Raw genomic sequence first — 22,503 nt, forward strand, 5'->3', positions numbered from 1 at the left:
AATCAAATTTAATGCCCACACTTAATTGAATCAGATCTCCATGGAGATAATCTAATTAAATTTTCCAACATACAGTACTGAATAGGAATTAGACGAAATGGCTGTCTTCACGAAACTGGATTAGGATTAAAGCATGGCTTTTCTAGCATACAGAAACCCCTTCAAACTGAAACAACTATACTCTGAACTTTTTTTCTTTTATTTTTATACTCCAAACTTTTATAGTAAGAATTTGAATGAATGCATGGGAATGATCAACACAAAATTCAAAATAGTCATTCCTCTTAAAAATTTGATGCATGCAGATAGAACAGAAGAAAGAGAATTGTAAGGTTATATTGGGAAATTCAAAAATATTTAAAATGTTTTACTTTCTAAGTATAGTGGTCATTTTAAGTGGGTTTTTTTTGTATTATCCTTAATAGTTTTTCTATATCTAAAATATTTCAAAAAAGTTTTTTAAAAAAGAGAAATTCCATTATTATGGGCAGCTTTTTTTCACATTCTAAATTTCAGTTAAAAAATAAAAACTGTGGCATGGAACAAAACTGTTTCTGTTAAAAAAAAAAAAAGTGGAAGGAACTAAAACATACCAAGATTAAGTTTATATTTCAGTGGCAGAAACTCTGAAACGTGGTGACTTTAGCAATACCAAGACAACAGTTTATGTTGCTCATATGTTACTGAAAAGATAAGAAATTCAGGAGTAGGAAAAATGTTAAGCACACAATCATTAGGGGCCGAGCCTCTTCTGATTTGTTGCTTTGTATTCTTAACTTGTGGCTTCCACTTCTTGACCCAAGTTGGCCGATTCAGCTCAAGTCATTGCATCCATATTTCAGTGAGCTATTAGAAGGAAAAGAGTAGACTAGCATGCCATTTTCCTTTATGTACACTTACAAGACATTTGAATAAATCATTCCCACTTTCATTCCACTGGCCAGAACCGTCAAAAGGCCAAATAAAACGGCAAGGGAGGCTAGGAAATAATTTATTCAAGGTAGCCATGTGCATTGATCTCAATGTTAATTGCTGTTGTTGATATGATTTTTATAAAGTTATTTTATCATGACCCAGAAAGCATTTTGGAGTTACTATGATCTGTTGATTATTGTGCCAGAGCCATATAAATTTTAAATAGCGTAACATTGTAATACATTGAAAATGCAAACTACATTTAAGATACATAATACATAACACCTTTTATCTTCAAGTCATATCTTTATTTTTCTTTCAGAAAATTTACAATCAAATTGCAAGTTCTTCATCCCAGCTCTCCCCAGCTCTCCCCAATAATTCCCTTATTATTTGGGGAATTAAATATAATATTTTAAGATTCAATTTGGGCATCATATATTATGGTTGATATAGCTCTACACTTATTAAAAATATCAGTAGCTTGTGGAAAAAAATTGAGGATTTCTTCATAAAAAATATTTACTATCTATTTTTTAATTTAAATAAACATTAACATTTTCCACATCCTGATAAATTTTTAACATCTATCAAAACTTAGTCATGTCAATATTTTGCTCCCACAATTATATACTTCTGTAAATTTCATGTATTCAAACCATATATAAATTATGTTCACCTACATAATTTAATTTTAGCACATAAATTTTAATAAATTAATTGTTCCTGTCATCAAGGTGAATCACATCTTTTCGTCATTGTGGTAGTTTGAAGCTGAATGTATCCCAGAAAAGATCATGTTCTTAAATTTAACCCATTCCTGCAGGTATGCACCCATTGTAAGTAGGATCTTTTGGAGAGTAGGATCTTAAGTTGAATCGTGAACTGTCTTTTTCAGGAAGGGTCTTAATCCTTTTACTCCAGTCCTTTATAAGAGGATAAAAGGCAAAAAGAAGACACAGAGAAAAAAGCCAGAGAAGCTAAAAGAGAAAAGCTAATGGAAAGAATCACACAGAAGCTCAGAGAGAAAGCCGCTGAAGCCAGAAATTTAAGCAACAAGACCGGGGAGAGAAGGAAGAGAGGAGCAGACATGCCATATGCCTTCTCATGTGACAGAGTTGCTGAAGATGTTGGCAGCCTGTCTTCAGAGTCCATGTCCTGTTGATGCCTTGATTTGGACATTTTCATGGTCTCAGAATTGCAAACTTGTAAGTTAATAAAGCCTCATTGTAAACGCCCATCCACTTCTGGTATATTGCATTTTGTCAGATTTAGCAAAGAAAACTGTCATTTTAATGCATTTTCCTCGAATTAAAGTTTCATAAATTACTATTGCTGCCCACACATTTTGTTCATAAGTTCCTGAATAATCTTTGTGCATCCTTTAATTTCCAACCTCTAACTTTCCTAGATGCGTTTCTTATGAGCATACTATAGTTGGATATTTTTCTAATATGGGAACATATTACATTTACATAGATATTTATATAATCTATGTGGTTGGTTACGTTTTTAATCTAATATTAATATATCTTGCTGTTTCCTTTGTTTTTTTCTCTTTTCTGCTATATGAACTATGCCATTTTCCACAGTGATTTGGAATTCATGCCCTTGTTAATTCTTCCACTAATTTCCAGGAAGTATCTCAAAAACATGATTTAAACTATACTTCTCAAATTTAATTAATAATAAATCATCCCTTACCTATTCTATATACAAGACTATAAATTTAAAACATTTTATTTTTATTCCCCACCTCCACCTCCCCACTTTTCTCCACCCCAAATGCAAACTTAGTGTTTGTTATAGTAGATTGATGATTTGTACACAAATATTTATTATTAAATTAATTCACAATGTATATTTATTTTTATCAAAATAATTTCAACAATTATTTTAAACTTATTTGATTTCTAGATCACAATATTCTCATTCTTGCACTTTTAATCTTAGTTCATGCTTCAGTTACTGAAGTAGGTTTTTTCAAGGTCACCAAGGGAATATATTTCAAAGGCATATGTCCAGGATTGTCTTCTACTTCTATTTTATATGAAACCTATCCTGAATATAACTTTTTTGCTTATAATATTTTTATCTTGACTTTGTACTGATCCATTGCTTTGTACTGTTCAAACACCTTTAAGAATTTAATGAAAAGTATGGGGCCCTACATTAAAAAAGCAAACAAAAAAAAACATGCATTTGTTTAAATACAAAATACTAATAAAATTTTATCTGGATTGTTATATTTCAAGAAGTGCCTGAAGCCCATCCATTAATCTTCAAGTTAAGAATTCTTTGAAAAGGCGTTTCCATCTTGAATTACAAAATGCAATGTTATATATAGGGCAGGTGCATGAAACCAATCTTCCAGTCTTGTAGGTAACATTATTTTTACCAAAATATTTACTTGCAAGATTTCTCTTCATAATATTACTTCATTTTTTTTTTCTCACTTGAGTGCATATTGGTTTATTTGTTTATAACTCCTCCTTTCCTGGACCCTGGAAGCTGACCTGACTGGCGTGAACCTTATCAGTGGCTCCTCTGTCATCTAGCTTCTAGCTGAATTCCACTTTATGGAAGTATCAACAGGAGATTGGAGGGCATGAAGGGGTGAAGGAGGCACTTATTCCCCCAGCTCCCTCCATGATGTGGTGCTAAGCATTGGTTGTATTCCTCACAGCCAAAGACACAGGAACAAACAGAGAAAAACCACTCTGTAGATAGTTACTCACTCTGGATTCTGGTAGCTGGTAGCCCTTTTCTTTCAAGCCTGGGATGACTACATTGGTTTTTCCAACAGATTCCCTTGCTGTTGTTTCTCTATCTCATAATTTCTGCTACTCTGTGTCCTTTGTGCAACACATTTTGCTTTCAGTCTTTCTCTATTTGTCCCTTGGATTCCGCCTTCCCCTCTATTTCTTTGGTCTTGTGTCTCAGAGAGGACCAGGACTGACTGTCAGTAAATATCTACCATGGAGCAGCCTCATATTCCCCTCCAGCCTACAAATGGACAGACAGCAATTGCTGAGCCATGTGTACTGACTGAACACTAGCTTCGACTTAATGGCTGGAGTACAGGCATTATTCCTATGCCTAGTCTAATTCTGGTATCTAGTTCTGGTTTCATATCATGATCTGCGGTAGAATCCTCCATAAAACAGGCAACTTGGGAAACAGAGTGTGGGAAGGGAGTGGTGTAAAACTGGGGAAAAGGAGTATGATGTAGAGCTATTTCCCATGTATAATAGAGGGGGTTGTTGACTCAGCTTACTCATTGGTACAAATATGTTCCTCTGAATTACTGGGCAGAAAGTAAGAGATTAGGCTAAATTGTATTTTCTATGTTCTTATAGATGGTTGGTTTGCTTTCTTCAAGAGTTGAAGCATAAGCAGACCACAAATTGATTTTCTCCAACAACTTTCAAGATTTACATTTAGCAAAACTCCTCTGAGTTATTATGCATTTGGTCAGCTTCCTGAGTTATTTGCTTTTTTTTTTCTGTTTTGTTTTTATTCACTTTTTGGATATTTGAACAAAAATTTGAAGGTAACTGAGTCCGGCTCTGTTTCCTAGACACCATTTTGAGAGGAATTGAACTGAAATTCTTATATAAAAATAATGTATTTGTGCTGGAAAAGCAAGAATTGATTTTTTTCTTTCTATTTACCACCAACCATTGTTATATAAATTGCATTTGGCTCTTAAAACTGTTATGATCCTGTAAGAGTAGACTTTAAATATAGGCTAGGATATATTATCACCTTGGAGAAGCTAGTGCTATTTGGAGCAGCATGGTACAGGTATAGATAAAGGCCACCAAAGTTATTTCTGCATAGTCCTAGGTTTTACACATACCAGATGATCTAAACGATTATCATAAAATTGCATGACATCCGTACTGAAGAATCTAAAGATACATGTTTTCATTCTGGTTTGATTGTTAACTAGCTGTGTAAGCTTAAAAAGATTTTTAAATCTACAGACTTCTCTGCTACCCTTCCTGAAAAATAAAAATATCTGCCAAAACTGTTTTTCAGAATTGTTATCACACTAAATAAAGAGAAAGTAAAAAACGTGGTTAGCTGGGTGCGTGGGTGGTTCAGTGGTAGGATGCTTGCCCTCTCTGCGGGAGACCTGGGTTCAATTCCCAGATCATGCACGTGAAAAAAAAAAAAAAGTGGTTAGCAACTGCAAGCTAACTGTGTTGACTCAAGATGCATTTGTTTTGAAAACATGAAATATCACATGTATTTAGTTATTGCTTATCTTCCCCCACTAAAATCTAAACTCTTTATTAGACAGTATCTTTTACTGTCTTGCTCACATTTTTATCTTAAGACTTAAGAGCAGTTCCTGGCACACAGTAAGCAGTGAGAATTTGTTGAGTGAATACATGAATGAGCCAACATGAGATTATAAACATACATAGTTTACAGTCCTTGACTAGCAGGGTCTTACACTAACCTTAAGTTGTGAATTTTAAGTGCAGAACATTTGATGCAAATATGTCCAAATGAAATTTTGTAAAGATGGTGTAAAATGTGCTAGTTAAGATCAAGTTCAAATTCTGAGAAATAATAGAACCAAGACTGTTGGCCCAACTCCTCTTCTCTTTTTGCAATAATTTTACTTCAATAACAGCTTCTCACTTAAAAGTCTGCTCAGCTACTCCTTACTTAGAGGAAATACATTTAATTGGCTCTTCTGCAATTTACTTACCATATATAAGCTGCTGACTTCTTAATGTGCATGATTCTTTTATTGCAAAACAGGCTTTAAGATAAATATCAGACTTACTCTTATATTTTACTTTGAGCTCATATTCAGGAGAAGATTTTTCATCTGAATATAACTCTCCTTGAGTATAAACAGCTCAGTCATTATTATGCTGAGAGTTTATAACAGTCCTTCCCTGCTGCACCACCAAATCCAATCAATTCTTTAAGAGATCTCAATTTGTTACATACATAAAAGGTTAGTTCAATATGGAAAATTAATTTCAAAACTTAAAAAAATTAATTTCTGAATTGATTAAATAAAAGTAAGTGTTTAAATAAAGATCGTAAAGAAGCAGGCTTTGGGGTTAGATGGCTGGGTACCTGGATCCTGGTTCTGACACACCTCACATAGTTATTTATCTTCTCTAGGTATCAATTTCCTTATCTGCATCGGGAATAATGTGAATACTTCACAGACTTTAGCAAGGTTCAAATGAAACAGTGCAGGTAAATTTCTGAATTTCTATATAGTTCATAATAATTGCATTCTTGAGTGCTTACTTTCTGCTAGACATTCCTTGTGCACACATGCCACTCATTTAATCTCCATAACAACCCATTCAGTAACTTCTAAAATCCCCAGTTTAAACATGCAGAACCTGAAGCATGGAGGGTTGAATTTGTCCAGGGTCACATAGCAAGGATTGGGACATTTACACCTTTGAAGGCTTGTGATTCTTTCTACCACATCCAATAAGGATAAAATTGAAAACATTTGGTGACTGATTAGGTCAGAAAGGTTAAGGAAGAAAAAGGAATAAAAGATGAGTCCTACAGTTGTAGTTTATAAATTAAGTGTGTTTTTTTACAAATTAGTGTCTAAAGTGCTAAACATAGAGCTGTGTGAGCAATGGGCTATGGTAGCTCAGAGTAAGAAACAACTAACTGCTTGCAGAAATTGGAAACATTGTCCCAGAGGAAATGGAGATTGTCTTGGGTCTTGAAGCATCACTAGCTGCTTAGGAGGCAGAGGGGTATGGGAAGGACACATTCCAGATCAACTCAGTAATGCCAAGGAATACAATGCAAGGTGTCAAATCCCTGTGCAATTCTAATTTCCTATTTAATCTGGGGATTCATGCACTATGTTAAAATGGGTTTCATCTGGATCTTCAATTCAAACTCAAAGCAAACAGAGAGCGATTCCAAGGACGCCAAGACCAACATTATGCATTCCATATGCTCCATTTCACTGCAAATGAGCAGTTTTATGACCTGACTCCCTCGAGAGTATTCAAATAGATATTTAATTAGAAAGCATTAGAGGAACCCATCCTGAAATAACAAAGGCAGTGGTGGCCATAGTAAAATGACACCGGTAAAAACTTGGTGCATTCCCTTCAGTAATACCAAGAAATTGGGCAACTGAGAAAATTACCTCGGAGGCAGTACTTTTGCAACTTCACAAGAAGAAGTATTGGAATAGATAGATTTACCTAAGATTGTAAGTATTTCTTACATATTAAAATTCTTATAATAATTTTCATCCACCAAAATTTATTTTCTTCTGTATTATGAGCAGATCAGAAAGAAGATTGTAAAAGATATAGCAAAAGAGAAAAGAGTTCTCTGAAAATGCTGATTGCTCCTTCTGTAATTATGGGTACTTTATTATAATTAAAATTTTGCAATCTATTAAATTACCAGTGTTTATAATAAATATTTATAAATGTGATCTAAGTACTTTGATTGATAAATAGCTGATACAGCTATTGATGATCTGAGCCTTATTTTAATACTCTTGATAAAATTTTCTGTTTATATGATCTTTCAGCGCCAAGTATTCATTATGCAAACAATTCTTAAATACATATATGCATGAGGTTGTAATTACTGTCTACTACAGAATCACAGATATGCTCTACTTTGGGAATAACTGATTTTTGTCTAACAGAAGAAACGAGAGATAATTACTTGCCTTAACTCACCTACCTTCAGGTACATGGTAGAACATATTTGCGGGTCAAAACACTGTGTAATCCTAGTCCTTGCAAGCATTTTTTCTTTCCTAAGCATATTTAGTTGCATGCCTGAAGTTTACAACCCATCCATATTTGAAGTGAAAATATTTCTCACCCATTGATCCATCAGTGCAAATTAGGGTTTGGTAGGAGATTTCGTGGAGTGCATGGTAAGACTTAGGGTGGGGGAAAATGGTTCTTAAGATAGATAGTTATAATGAAAAGGAAAGGAAGGAGGAGGAAGAAGAAGAGAGAAAGGAGCAGTAGCAGATACACAGGTACACACACAGGACCTGATAATTAGGAGTTATAAATGACGTTTTCACATTAAATGAATATTTGTCTGTCCTCTATGTGCGTGGCATTGAGACCTAGGTGTGAGCAGATGTCCCTGATTTTGCAGTGTTTATATTCTAATATGGGGAGACAGACAAATAGGAGGAAATGAATTATAAGAAAGATAAAGCAGGACAAGGAATATAGAAAAGTGAGAAGGGAGTAGCAAAGGTCATGAAAGCTCATTGGTAAGGGGACATACAAGCAAAGGCATGAAGCAGTACTGGCCACACATGAGAAGATTTAAAGGAAGAGTACTCTAGGCAGAGGGAATAACTAATGCAAAGATCCTAAGAAGCCTGCAGTGTCTCAAAAACAGGAGGGAAGATAGATTGCTGCAGAAGAACAAATGAGGAGAAAAGTAAGAAATGAGGTCACAGAATTTATGGGATCAGATTGTGTAGGGTATAGTTGATCTCTAAGCATTTGATATCTGTGCTATAAAATCCTGGCCGAATGTGGCTATTAAGCACTTGCAACATGACTGAGGGTTTGAGTTTTTTCAATTTAATTTTAATTAAATCGAATTGAAACTTTTACATTGGTACTTGATTCAATTATTGGAAACCTTGTGTGTTTGGCTCAACTTAGATATGTGAATCTACTTTTTCTACTGTACATTTAATAAAATATAGAAGTATTTCCAAGGAAAATTCAGCATTTGAGTTGAAATGTGGTGAAAATAAAAATATACAGTGGATTTCAGAGATTTAGTACCTGTGATGGGTTGAAGCTGCATGTACTCCGAAAAAGTATCTTTTGAAATCTAATCCATTCTTGTGGGTGTGAATTCATAGTAAGGAGGAACTCTTGATGAGGTTACTTCGGTTAAGTTTAGCTCAGTCCAATCAGGATGGGTCTTAATCCTATTACTGGAATCCTTTAAAAGCAGAATGTATTTCAGATAGACAAAGTCACAGGGAGCAAAAAGCTGAATAGCAACCATCAGAGGAACCCAGAAAAGAATGGAGAGAACAAAGTTGCTGCCACGTGACTTGCTGGGGGACAAGCTAAAGACCAAATATCGCCAACAGCCAGTCCCAGACGCCACACTCTTTAGGAAGAAAGCATCACTGTGACGATGCCTTATTTGGACTATTTACCCAGCCTCAAGCTATAAGTGAATAAATTCCCATTGTTTCACCTGACCCACTTCAAGGTATGTGCTTGAGCAGTCGAAGAAACTAAAAACAGTACCTTGAAATAACTCAATATATTGATTATGTGTTGGAATGATAAAATATATAATCTGATTTTAAACCATGCTGACAGGCAAACAACTATTAAAAGTATGAGAAATACTGATATATTTATACTGGGTATGTATATTAGACCATTTTCTGGAAGACATTTTGGGAATATGCAGCAAAAGTCTGAAACTTGTGATCATTTATTTAACAAGCAATTTCAGGCTTAGAAATACATTATACAGAAATAAATGTCATAAAAATAAATCTATGAACATGCTCCTAACAACTTATTTAAGTAAAATCAGGCTAAATTCCACTAAATAGGGAAGACATAAAATTAATCATGGTATAGTCATAAAATGAAATATTAGAAAGTCATTAAAATTATATATGAAAAGAGATGGAAACAGCCAAAATGTCCATCAACAGAAGAATGGCTAAACAAACTGTGGTATATACATACGATGGAATATTATGCAGCTTTAAGACAAGATAAACTTATGAACCATGTAATAACATGGATGGACCTAGAGAATATTATGCTGAGTGAGTCCAGCCAAAAACTAAAGGACAAATACTGTATGGTCCCACTGATGTGAACGGACATTCGAGAATAAACTTGAAATATGTCATTGGTAACAGAGTCCAGCAGGAGTTAGAAACAGGATAAGATAATGGGTAATTGGAGCTGAAGGGATACAGACTGTGCAACAGGACTAGATACAAAAACTCAAAAATGGACAGCACAATAATACCTAATTGTAAAGTAATCATGTTAAAACACCGAATGAAGCTGCATCTGAGCTATAGGGTTTTTTTTGTTTTTTTTGTTTTTTGTTTTTACTATTATTACTACTTTTATTTCTTTTCTCTATATTAACATTCTGTATCTTTTTCTGTTGTGTTGCTAGTTCCTCTAAACCGATGCAAATGTACTAAGAAACGATGATCATGCATCTATGTGATGATGTTAAGAATTACTGATTGCATATGTAGAATGGTATGATTTCTAAATGTTGTGTTAACTTTTTTTTTTCCGTTAATAAAAAAAAATTATATATGCATGTTTATCATGTAGGGGTGGTTATGAATTAGTAAATTGGGGAAGCTGATTACCAAGAATCTATATAGTATAACACCATTTTTCTGAGTTTCATCAAATATAAATAATTTAATAGAAATGCATATTTAGCTAAAAATCTCTCTTTTTATAGGGCATGCAGCAAAATTTGAAAATTGTAATTGTGGTTTCCTAAAGATTGTAAGAATACAGGTAATTTTTATTTTCTATCGCTCTAAAATAATATGCATTTTGTTTAATATAAAAATTTAAAAAAAAAGAAAAGAGATTTTAAGACTAATAATAATCAGCACATGAAAACTTTTTTTTTTTTTTTTTGCTGGTGTGTCTTTAAAGAATGCAATTTGAAATGATGCAGATATATTTCAAAATCATAGCTCATTATTGAAGTCTAATGGCCTGCTTTTATTCTGTATGCATCTACATATGTGCACATATTCATGTCCTATCCAAATTAAAAAATCCAGGAATGTTACAATATGATAAACCAAGGATTAAATAAAATGCTGTTTTTTATTTGCAGTAAAGCCCTTCTATAATGCTGGTGACATGGACCAATGAACACAAATGCAGCGATAGGCCTCCCATAAAAGAAATACATTTTTTGTGTACGCAAAGCTTATCCTTTGATGTTCAACTTCACCTGAGCAATGGGACAGTGAAGTTGCGCATATGAGGATGTCTCTTTCTGATTTTCCTTAGGCAAATGCTAACATCCATCTGCAAGGGAAAATCCTTTGAAATTTTACTTTAACCCTCTTGATCTCCCTTACTTTAATAATCTTCTAAGAAAGAGCACTCTCTTTTTATATGACTCAATAAGTATTAAAAAAATTTATAGTATAGGGCCAGATATAGAATAAGCGACACATGTTAATCTCTCACTTTACTAAATTATTTTGATGGTCAATAAATGTGATAACATAAATTCCAGTCAAATGATCAAGAATGTTTAATCAAAAAATACATAAATTTTATTCTTGTTCCAGGATATATCTCTAGAGTGTCCTGTAAAGCAGCAGAGGAAGAGAGAAGGAGAAAGAAAAATAGATAATAAGATCTTTCGATCTTGAACAGATTTTTGTAACTTGTATATAAAATGCAGAACAGACCTGGGGCTCATAAAATAAAAGACATAATATTTGCCACAGCTCTTGTGATGACATGATGAGACAATAATGAATTTTCTTGAAGACTGAATGAGCCATAGCACAATCCTTACAAAAGAGAGTGCGGTAAATTACTCAATCAAAAGCCTCAAGCACCAAGATCACTGAAAGACAAGTCAGAGTCCTCAGAAAGGCCAAGGAGACACTTCCGTTTTAAATCTCTATTATTACAAAGTAGCTCTGTCATTGTAGACTCCAAAAAGCTGTGGCTCCAATTCTATGTGAGAATAACATTTTAGCGGCTAGGGAGAATCAGAGCAGTATTCTCACCCAATTCACCACTAACTTTTGCTATCGCCGTGAAAACTTGGAGCTAGTTAAAAGGGCTCAAAAGCCCTGTTAACAGAAAATTAAGCCAATGAGTTCTTCATTTTCCATGTTGAAGTAGTTCCTAATCAGTTCTCTCAACTATGACCACTCAATCATAATATATTTTTAAATAGATTGGCTGTCTCACTCAAAAGCAAATGGGAGTTCAAATGAGCTCTATTCCAGTTTGGACCATTAATAACAATAAAACTGCTGTAATATCAGGGACTTTATATAGAGCTTTCTCGTGGACGAGTGCAATGAATTTCACATTCATTGAATAATATATCAACAAAAGTGTACTCAAAGGTAGCTAAGAAACCAATATTATCAACATTGTTTTGCTCAACATAATTATTCCACATATACATCCTCTCTAGCTATTACCAATCTTATTTAATGCCTTCTTTCTAAGCATTTCAAACATATACTCTATCTCAATTTTACTTAACTCCTTCTCATATGAAATGTCATCAACTATTGTTTAGCAATTCACATGAACTATTTTAGTCCTCTTGCTCCCCTCCTAAGAAATTCAGATACAGTCTCATAAAGGGCTATTGCCTCTTACATAAGAATCACTCTTCTGTATCTATCATCTCTTTCTTCCCTCTATCTCGTCTGTTTTAAGTCTGCCAAAGTCATCAATGATCTCTGAAAACTAAATCTTCCCTCTGATCTCTTTCACTCTTTAGATTACCACACCACTAGATTTAGAATTTTTTCCATTTACTTTACAAACTTTTTGCTCCAAGTCAGAACTTTCATCCTGCACTCAGTTCTCCTGGGTGAGTTCTATTCTGTACTTACTCAACATCTGCTTCCACTACTGCCAGGAGATGAATTGGGGCCTCTGGGGTCCCTTTTGGTTGGACTGGTGCATATCATTTAGAATATTACATTGACTCTTGGTCATTTTAGCAGTTTTATGCTTGAAGTCTTCTGACTTCCAATCAGTTCATAGTTTATCTGAACAGAGTCTTAGGGACAAATTCTCAAAGAATAACTTAAAACCCCCAAACTTGTTTGAGGATATTAAGTTATTATGTTTGTAGGATAATTGATAATAAAATGTACCCTCCAAATCTTAGGAAAACTATGTGCTACTTTTGAAATATCAACTTCCAGATACTTACTCTCTGTCTTTATATCTGAATATGATTTTAGAAATTTACGCATTGGTATAAAATCTCTTGCAAAGGTATTTATTATTTGACATAAACTGGAAGTACATAAGACTAAAGGTGCCAAGTATATTTATAGGCAGGTAGTCTGCAAAGCCAATATTACATTCAAGGCAGACAATATGCTTGCTTTTTTTTTAAACTAAATCAATACTTATATCACATTCATATATTGAGTACATATGATCAATTATTTCTGTCATTATCTAAGCTTTAAAAAAGAACTTTTTGTTAAGTGCATCATCAATTTTCTCACCCATTTTATAATTTCTAAGTATACACAATTTATGAAGAATCTAAGCTTCTTACAAATTTGTGTGTTGTAATGATGTGTGTTGTACAAACGGGCAAGTCTTAACAAACGGAATACAATCTAAGGGAGAAGGATAGAAATTATACAATTAATGACTCTGAGGGTCTTATACATATTTTATCTATTGAGTAGAACTCAGTCAGAGACACAGAGATACTATCTTGTGTGCTATTAAAACTGTTAAGCAATTCTGAACAGGATAGCCTTTAGTTATAATTTAGCCCTCAGTGGAAACTGTAGAATTTCTGAGCCTTGTTTTCAGCAATGTTACTCTCTTCAATCTATTGTCTTCCTTTCATGCTGACCAACCATTAGCTCCTCTTTTCTCTAACTCCCTCCCTCCACAAAGACTCTCAATATTTCCAGTACCCATGGGTTTATACCTATTCATTTGTAAACTATAATTTGGAAATTTTCAAATACTTTTTGACTTGCTGAGTTGATATGTTATCGTTACTATAGTCCTTTGAATTGTTACCAAATGATCAAAGACTTCATCTAGAATAATGTATTTCCAAGAGAAAAATGTCAGGTTTTAGTAAAGGGATTTAGCTGTGAAGTAGGAAATAAAGGAATTTTTCTACATACCTGGAATAAGAAGCAATGCCACACATGAGGATAATTCCTACAATTCCTAAAACTAATTCCAGTTCTTACAACCTTGGTCCCAAAGACTGTTTTATGAAAATGCCAAAATAAACTCACTTCACACCAAACACATTTTTCATATTTCATGAAAGCGTATAGATCATTAAACCATGTGTAGGGACTTTAAATCTCTCAATTTCACATTGTATGGATTATTTTTCTCTTGTGAAATGATGATAAACAGACTGAAAGAAATATATTATGGTGTTATGAACATTTAATAAATGACTTTGAAGTGCTATAGTCCATAAATGTTTTTTAAAGAAAGGATTACTCATATGAATGTAGTTAACTTATTAGCCTAAGGTTTATTTGCTTGAGAAATCATTTATTTTAATTTTTTTCTTCCTTTTCTTTTCTTCTTTTTCTTACTATCAGAATAATCTCAAAAAGTAGCAGCATGTTTTCAGTTAAGTGTGAGCAGATTTCCTATGATGGGAAATGGGAAATAATGAAAATAGAAGTGTTATGTGATTTATACTTCTTTGCTTATATAGAAAAATAATGCCATTTTTATATGTGCCTAGTTAAATCTGGCTAATTCATTTCAGAATGTTTTCATGGGTGCAAAGGAAAAATGTCAGGGTAAGCTTCTAGAATGCAAAGTTAAGAGGATCAAAATCGAGACCTGGAATAAATTTTAAAAGGTGGGTGGAAAGAAAAAGGCCCCTGAAACATTAAATTTTGCTCAAGGCAAAAGGAGAATTTGTAGAGTTGTCTGTGAAACCACCATGGTAAGCAATAAGTTTCAGGACAGAAGAAGGGATCAGCCATGTCACCTTCAACAAAGTCAAGAGAAAGTCCTACTGACTGCAATTTTAGTGGGTGAAGGGAAAACCCGATTGCAGAAAGATTGGGCTTAAGGAAATTACTTCAGGCGTCAACTCTTCTTTACAGAAACTTCACTGCAAAGGACAGACAGGATGGTCGGCGGTATTGAAGAAGAGTTTTCTCTATCCCTGCCAAAGATAGGGAAGACTTATGAAGTAGAAACTATGTCATATTCCTATAGGGTATTGTGTTAGTTTCCTGAGACTGCTCTAAAAAATTACCAAAAATTCGGTGGCTTAAAACAACATAAATTTATTGTCTCGCAGTTCTGACAGCCAGGGGGCTGAAATAAGTCTCACTGGGCCAAAAATGTGGTATTGGCAGGGCCAAGCTCTCTAGAGGCTCTAGGAGAATCCACCCTTGCTTCTAGATTCTGGTGGCTACTGGCATTCCTAGCATTGTGGCTGCAACAGCTCAGTGTCTGAGTCCTTAGTCACCTTACCTTCTCTTCTGTGTGTGTGTGTGTGTGAGTGTGTGTGAAATCTCCACATCGGATGTGGTGTGTGTCTGTGAAATCTCCCCCATCTCCCTTTTGTAAGGATGCATGAGATTGCATTTAGAGCCCATCAGAATAATCCAAGGTAATCTCTCCAACACAAGATCCTTAATTTAATCACATCTATAATATTTGTCCATATAAAGCAACATTTATAGGTTCCATGGAACAGAACATGGATAGCTTTTTTTTTTTGGGGGGGGGTGATGTACTTTTCAGTCGGGATATATTCATTATTCACATTATTCCCCCAACTCCATGGAGAGCTGTAAGACCTATGATTCTGTAATACAATCTATCTTAATTGTTTGTTTCTCACATTTTATCCTTCAGAGCCAGTCATTTCCTTTAGTCTGAAGAGGGAAGAGGTAAGAGTTGAACCTTCATCTTTTTCTCCAACTTGGAGAAAATAAGTGTGCTATACACACAGTATTTTGCTAAAAGAATCCCAATTTGAATGGGGGCGCACGGGAATCCTCTGATCAAGAAGCAGTGGCGTTTGAGAAGCCCCTAGCTCAGGGTTCGGTGGCAGCAGCTTCAACAGCAAAGTTTGGGCGAGGGGGAGATAGGGGAGGGAAAGGGGAGGGTAGGGGGAAGGGAGGGGGAGGAGGAGGGAAGGGGGAGGGGAGGAGGAGGGAAGGGGGAGGGGAGGGGGAGGGGAGCGGAAGAGTGCCGAGTGCCAAGGGTGGGGGTTCCTGGTCTTTGGCTTCTCACCTGGGTCCTGTTTCGACAGCGAACATGCTTCAGCCTGTTAGAAGTAGTTTATTATTCACAGTGTCAGAAATTTGATGACGCTGATGAAGATTATGGACGAGATTCAGGCCCTCCAGCTACAAGAATTCCATCATCTCCCAGGGAAGCTAAAAGCAAGAGGCGATCCGGAAAGAATTCACAGGAAGATAGTGAAGACTCAGAGGAAAAAGACGTGAAAACCGAAAAAGGATGATTCTCATTCAGCAGAAGACAGCAAAGATGAAAACGAAGATCATAAAAATGTGCGCCAGCAACAGCAGGCAGCATGGAAAGCAGCTTCTAAACAGAGAGAGATGCTGGGGGAAGGTGTGGGCAGTGAGGAAGAACCAGAAGGAGAGGACGCAGCACCTTTCCATGAGACAGTCTGGCAGCCATCAAGATTTCTTAATGGAAGAGGATGATGACAGTAACTACGGCGGTTCAAAAAAGAAAACCAGAAAGCTCGTAAAGAAGGCCGAGCCTGAGAGAAAAGAAGAGAAAATACCCAAGTCCAGGCTGAAGGCTACAGTGACACCAAGTCCAGTGAAAGGCAAAGGGAAAGTGGGCGGTCCCACAGCTTGCAAGGCATCAAAGGAAAAGACCCCTTCCCCCGAGAAGAAGAGGAACCAGAGAGACCTCCAGAGAAGAAACCATCTTTAAGCCCTCCACCTGAAAACCCCGGGGATGCAGGGTCTGAGGATGAAGCCCAGTCTGGGGAGGATTATAAGTGATGATGGTTTAGGGGGAGGTTTTATTTAATAATAATAATAATAAAGAAAGAAAGAAAGAAAGGAGGGAGGGAGGGAGGGAGGAAGACTCCTTCTTAAGATAGGTGTTTTGGGGCAGGCCATGGTGGCTCAGTAGGCAGAGTTCTCACCTACCATGCCAGAGCTCCGGGTTTGATTCCCAGTGCCTGCCCATGCAAAAAAAGAAAGAAAAAGAGATAGGTGGTCTCGGCTATTGCTTGACTTACAGGCTTTGAATGCTTTTTCTTCCTTTGTTGATGCATTTTCTGATTTCTTTTTTTTTTTCTTATGAAAATCATTGTATGTTGAAGTTACCTTTTGTCTGTTGGTCTTCTCTGTGCCTCCCCTCCCCTCCAACCCAAAAAGCCATGTCACATTGATCACTGGATTGACTGTTTCATCTTTTTGTTTTTAACAGAAGGTATACCACAGTCAGAAAGCAATAAGATTTGAGGTGAACACTATAAAATTTTGCCTTTTGCTAAATGATAGCAAAGTGAACAGTAATCAAAAGGTGTATAAAGGGTTTTAGTTAGAGATGATTGCTTCTTCCTCTACCTGGAGTTTTTAGAAAATCAGTTGCCATCTAATATAAATGTGTAGGCCTATCTACGTGAGTATAGTTGTCTAAAAATATCATGACTATAAATTTCCACTGATGGGGCAGGTATGAGAGAAAAATGAATTCTGAATTGTTACTAAAAGTATTCATATTTTTGCCTGGGAAAGGGGTTGGGGAATGGGGTTACCTGACCTTCTTTAAGGGTACGGGTTTCCTTTTATTATTTCATCACTTGCTGTCTCAAAGAGACTTGGCGCCAGTGATCCTTTTATCCTGTTACAGTCTTTAAGAAGCTTAACAACAACAACAAAAAGGCAGAAGCACCAGAACTGAAATCACACTTGCTTTCAAATCTCATTCTCTAACGGTTCACATTTTTTAATATATATGAATCGATTCTGTTTTTTGGATAAATTTATCAGAGATCAAAAAGAAGAACAACCAACCAAACAAAACCTAGAATTTAAATGGCAAGATCAAACTATACATACCTCACAGTGGATTTTTCAAACTGACAATGTTTAGGATTTTAGCAAAAAAAGAAACCCAGTTTGGAACTGGAGATGATACATCTGGTCCCAGATGGCGAATCGTGATTTTCCTAAGCCCATTACTGTGTCCTTCCCCTTTCCCAGACTTCATATATCTATGTTTGATCAGAGATACAAGGAGAGAATCTGTAGGGATCCTTCCAGGAAAGGACAGTGCTTTCTATTGGAGGGTGGGGGTGTCAAGATATAGGAAAAGGGGGAAAGATCTGAGGTTGAACTCTCCTTCAGGACCAGAATGCTGCATATACCTTATGGCACGAAGGTGTATGATCAATTTACTGTTTAATTTCTTTTGCATGTTTTTCTAATTGATATTACTTTTATTAGATGTTTGAGTTAAGAGGTTTTGTGAGCCTAGATTTACTCCTCTAAATTTATCCAGGATATTCTGCTTTGATTTTAAACAAATACCTTTGCTACTCCTTATACAGAGAGAAATGAAAGTGCATGTATGTGGCTTTAAGCCTCACACAACTTTGAAAATATATCTGCATGAATATATAACTGTGCTCTTTGATAAAAGACATGCAGCAATTTGATTTTGATGCGTATTGATCCTGAAAGAAAGGCTCAAAGAATTTAAATGGCATCAAATCTTACTAAAAATCTAAAGAGGATCTATAAATGACAATACTGATAAAATATAAGGCTAAATTTCTAAATAATAATAATACACTATTTGAATAGTCACAAAAATACAATCTGAATTGTCATTTTAACAAATAAAAATAAAACAACGGTTGGCCAAAAAAAAGTTAAACACAGTTAAATACCATAATGGAGCAGGGTGTGCATATATGCATTTCTTTTCATGGTACCCTCTCAAACAGCAATCAGTTATGCAATTATTTTGTATTATCTGTCCTAAGATAATGAAGTAATCTAGAATGTTGCTATTGAAATATACACCCTGTAGTTGTACAAAACTGAAGAACTGTCTAATTGAACATGTCTGTTTTAGTCTCTATTGTCTTTAAAACAATGAAGAATCACCAATAGAACTATCCCTAATGGCAAAAAAAAAAAAAAGTCAAATTATGCTGACACAACAAAACTGAAACAAACTAAAGAAGTTCAGAAATTGCAAGTAAAATTCAAAAGGATTTGCATTTGCTGTGTAAGTGGGCTGATGTGTCACATGTAATGCTGACAACTGTTTAAAAATAATAATAAATGGAGGGCGGTGCAGCGGTGGCTCCAGTGGCAGGATTTTTGCCTGCCTTGCTGGACAGAATTGGGTTCAATTCCCAGTGCCTGCACATGCAAAAAGAAAAAAAAAGATAAATGAAAATCTGAAATAAGCAGGTAAATGAAGCAAGCACATCAGAGTTGCCGAGCTCCTATTAGCTGACAAAAAACTTCCGACGTAGGTTGAAATTTTTTGAATGGCATGACTGGGATGGAGGGAATGGAGGAAACTGATTTACAAATCTCATGAATTTGAATCCTGAGTGTAATGTACATAACTGATTTTCACATTAATGTTTTAACCTTCTACCTCTGCCTCAAGTTATGGTTGAAGTGGTATTAAAATATATATCATATACTTTTTAAGATACAGAAATATTTAAATGTATAAATCCATAGGCAAAAACTGAAAGAACAGTTGTTGAGTCATATTTTACAGACAAGTTTTAGTGCGAAGTTTCCAAAATAATTGGCTCTCTTTCGTGTTGTTTTGCACTCCAACTTATAACTGGTTAATGTTGACAAAATACTGAAGCTATAAATCTTGTCTTATAGGCCTTAAGATTAAAAGAACATTCCAGATCTGATTCTTATTGAGTCAACTACTATACCTCGTTTGAATCTCATTATCTATCACATACATGCTAAGAATATAGATATTTTCACAGGCAAATGAATGGTTTGAAGAGACAATTTGGTAGCATAATAAGAATAGCTCTCAACTTTTACAATGTGTTCAAAGAAGGCTTTGTTGCCAAAAGGGTGTGTCCAACGAAAGTTGTATATGAAGAATCAACATTTTAATCTGATCTATTCAAGAAAAAAGAACTTCATTGGAAACGGCAGCATATTTCTACTTGCTAGATCAAAGCATCTTTGAAAACATTTTGTACGCTTCAAGTTGCTATGTCAATATGAGGATCTTTGTTCTCCGGTCTGGTCCTCTCCAGCCAAAGGCTGCCTTGTTCATTTAACCTAGATTACTGAGCAAACATTATCGTTTTCTATATATGCAATGATATGAGATGTAGGAAAACAATAGATAACCTAATATTAGTATTACAGATGGATCTGCTTTCATCAATAGGCAGTGAAGAAGTAAGTCCAAGACTGGCAGAGAGTGCAAAGCTGGCCACTGCTGTTGATAGAATTCCAATTTATTTTTGTATTTTAATCTTCTATCCAAACATTTTAATTCTAATAACACTCTATAAATGACTTTTTGTCTTCCATGAAAAAAGTTCTATCACATGTGTGATAATGACAGCTTTGACAGTCTTGTTTTCTCCTTGAGTGATGATATTTCATTTTTGTTTGTTTTAACTTCTATTGCTTTGTTTGCTGATGCCTCCAGTAAAATCAAAAGAAGATGTGGTGACAAGGCATGTTTGTTCACCCCTGATTGAATGAGACAGCCTTCAAACATAAGCCTATTTTTGCTGTATAATATTAGTAGATCATTTAACAGGTTAAGTAGTTTCCTTTTTTTCCTTATTGGTAAGCATTATTTTCATGAAAGGTGCTGAAATTCATCAAAACACTTTCTTTGCAGGTATCAGAATTATTTTGTACTGTCAGATCATTTTCCCTTTATCTATTAAAATGGGGAATGACATTTGTAGTTATTCTTTTTTAATAACTGCTGTTGTATTCCTGGACTATACCCAGTTCAGTCATGACACTTTATCTTAGGATAAATGTCTTTAGGAATTTCCAAATAAATTAATGTTATACTGTTTACCTTTCGTGTATCATCCTAGCCTCTTTTTAACGTTCTAAGTTATGCCAGCTCAATTACTAAGTAGAGGAATTTTTCCTCTATTTTCCATGCTGTGATGGTTAGGTTCTGGTGTCAACTTGTCCAGTGATGATGCCCAGTTGTCTGGTTAGGCAAGCATTGCCCTGAATGTTACAGCAAGCATATTTCATGGCTGGTTGATAAACCGGAAGGCTGGATTATTAAATCATCAGTCAGTTGATTGCAGCTGTGGTTGATTGCACCTGAGATCAACTAAGGGAGTGCCTGCTGCAAATGAGATAATCCAATCAGATGGAGACATTTAAGGAAGGAGATTCTTTCACTTCTTCTTCAGCCAGTGAGCCTCTCCTGCAGAGTTCTTCAAGACCCTTCATCCGAGCTGCCAGCTTCACAGCTGCCCTATGGATTTTAGACTCTTCCGTTCCTTCTGTTGCCTGAGACACCTTTATAAATCTCATATTTACAGATCTCTCCTGTTGGTTCTCTTTCTCTAGAGGATATACATGCTTTGGAAGAGCCGATATAATACTAATCTTTGAACTTTATGGAGGCTTGTTTTATGGCAATATATTTGTTCAATTTCCATGTGTGTAACTTGTATTATTGAGAAGGAATATTGAGAAGGAACTTGCAATATTGAGACGGGTTCTCTAATTGTTTTATGAAATGCCCTATGTAAGTCCATTAAATTAAGATTGTGAATTGTCCTGTCCAAATCTTCAGTTTCTTCACTATTTTATACTATTGTTAAGGTTATTCTTGACATGACTATAACAATGAATTTGTCAACTTCTCTTTGTAATTTTATCAATATTAGCTTTTTATATTTTTATTTTACTAAATATATACAATTTAGACTTTTAATGTCTTTCTAGTGAGTTAAACATTTTATCATTATGAAGTTTATTTTGTACTCACACAAAATCCATTGCAAATTAGGTCATACTCCCAAGTGTCTGATGACTCTGAATTCCAGACTGCTAAAATCTGGTGGTGATGACTCCTCAATACACTGCTCCATTGTCATTTCTGAAAAGGTGCAACTAGGGAAAGAGGAGGCTCGTTGGTTTTAGCTGTAACCAAGAAATTAGGATTTAACAAGGAATTGTAACTACTGAATCATTATATATATATATTTCTTTTTTACTTTCTGGTGTATTAGAGTAGTCTGAGGGAAATACCTGACATTTCTAAACTGTAGTGGAGCTACTTGAGCTCTGATAATGATTGTATAACTATATGGCCTTTATCTTACGATTATAAAGACCGTCTACCACTTGTATCCTCTTATCCTGTTTTTCAACTTTGGGGTCTTATGATCACTAAAGACAGAGCCTAATGTTTATTAATGAAGGGCCTTGTATCAGCTCAGAATTAACCCACCTTAATTCTGTCTTGCTAGACAGAGCTGAACCTAACCAAAATTGGCCTCTGTGACGTGCACAGTAGCTTCAACTTTACTGTATAAATGATCTATACCTCATTATAATACTAAAACTCATGCCCATCATCATATTAAGGCCACTATTTTCTCACATACATTCTCTGACTAAGCATGTAATCAGTCTGTGCATGCTCAATAATTAGATCATCTCTGACCACATCATTTTGAGCCACTGGGCTCATTATCCTAAAGCCAGCCCATCTTTCGGTATTGTAAAATCATCAGAGTTATTGCAGTTTAAGGAGACAGTTTTTTGTGCTCATTGGCTATCTAATCTCCTGCTAAAGCCTGGTGTCTCAGGAA

The 22,503-nt window shown here is 35.2% G+C and overlaps 1 long non-coding RNA gene and 1 pseudogene across 2 annotated transcripts in view; one reads left to right on the top strand and one right to left on the bottom strand.

Annotated features, from left to right (window-relative positions):
- Window positions 1–22,503, bottom strand: part of LOC143687217 (uncharacterized) — a 70,942-nt gene that overhangs the window by 42,652 nt on the left and 5,787 nt on the right. Inside the window, exon 3 of one of the 2 annotated variants that reach the window (XR_013177467.1) lies at window positions 21,675–21,799. This is a non-coding gene — a long non-coding RNA (uncharacterized LOC143687217). Of the gene's footprint in view, window positions 1–21,674; window positions 21,830–22,503 lie in introns of both variants that reach the window. The other variant, XR_013177466.1, reaches the window with a different exon arrangement.
- LOC143679433 (nuclear ubiquitous casein and cyclin-dependent kinase substrate 1 pseudogene) lies at window positions 14,664–16,681 on the top strand (annotated as a pseudogene).

Source organism: Tamandua tetradactyla, chromosome 1 (assembly GCF_023851605.1).
Source record: "Tamandua tetradactyla isolate mTamTet1 chromosome 1, mTamTet1.pri, whole genome shotgun sequence".
Taxonomy (NCBI): Eukaryota; Metazoa; Chordata; class Mammalia; order Pilosa; family Myrmecophagidae; genus Tamandua; species Tamandua tetradactyla.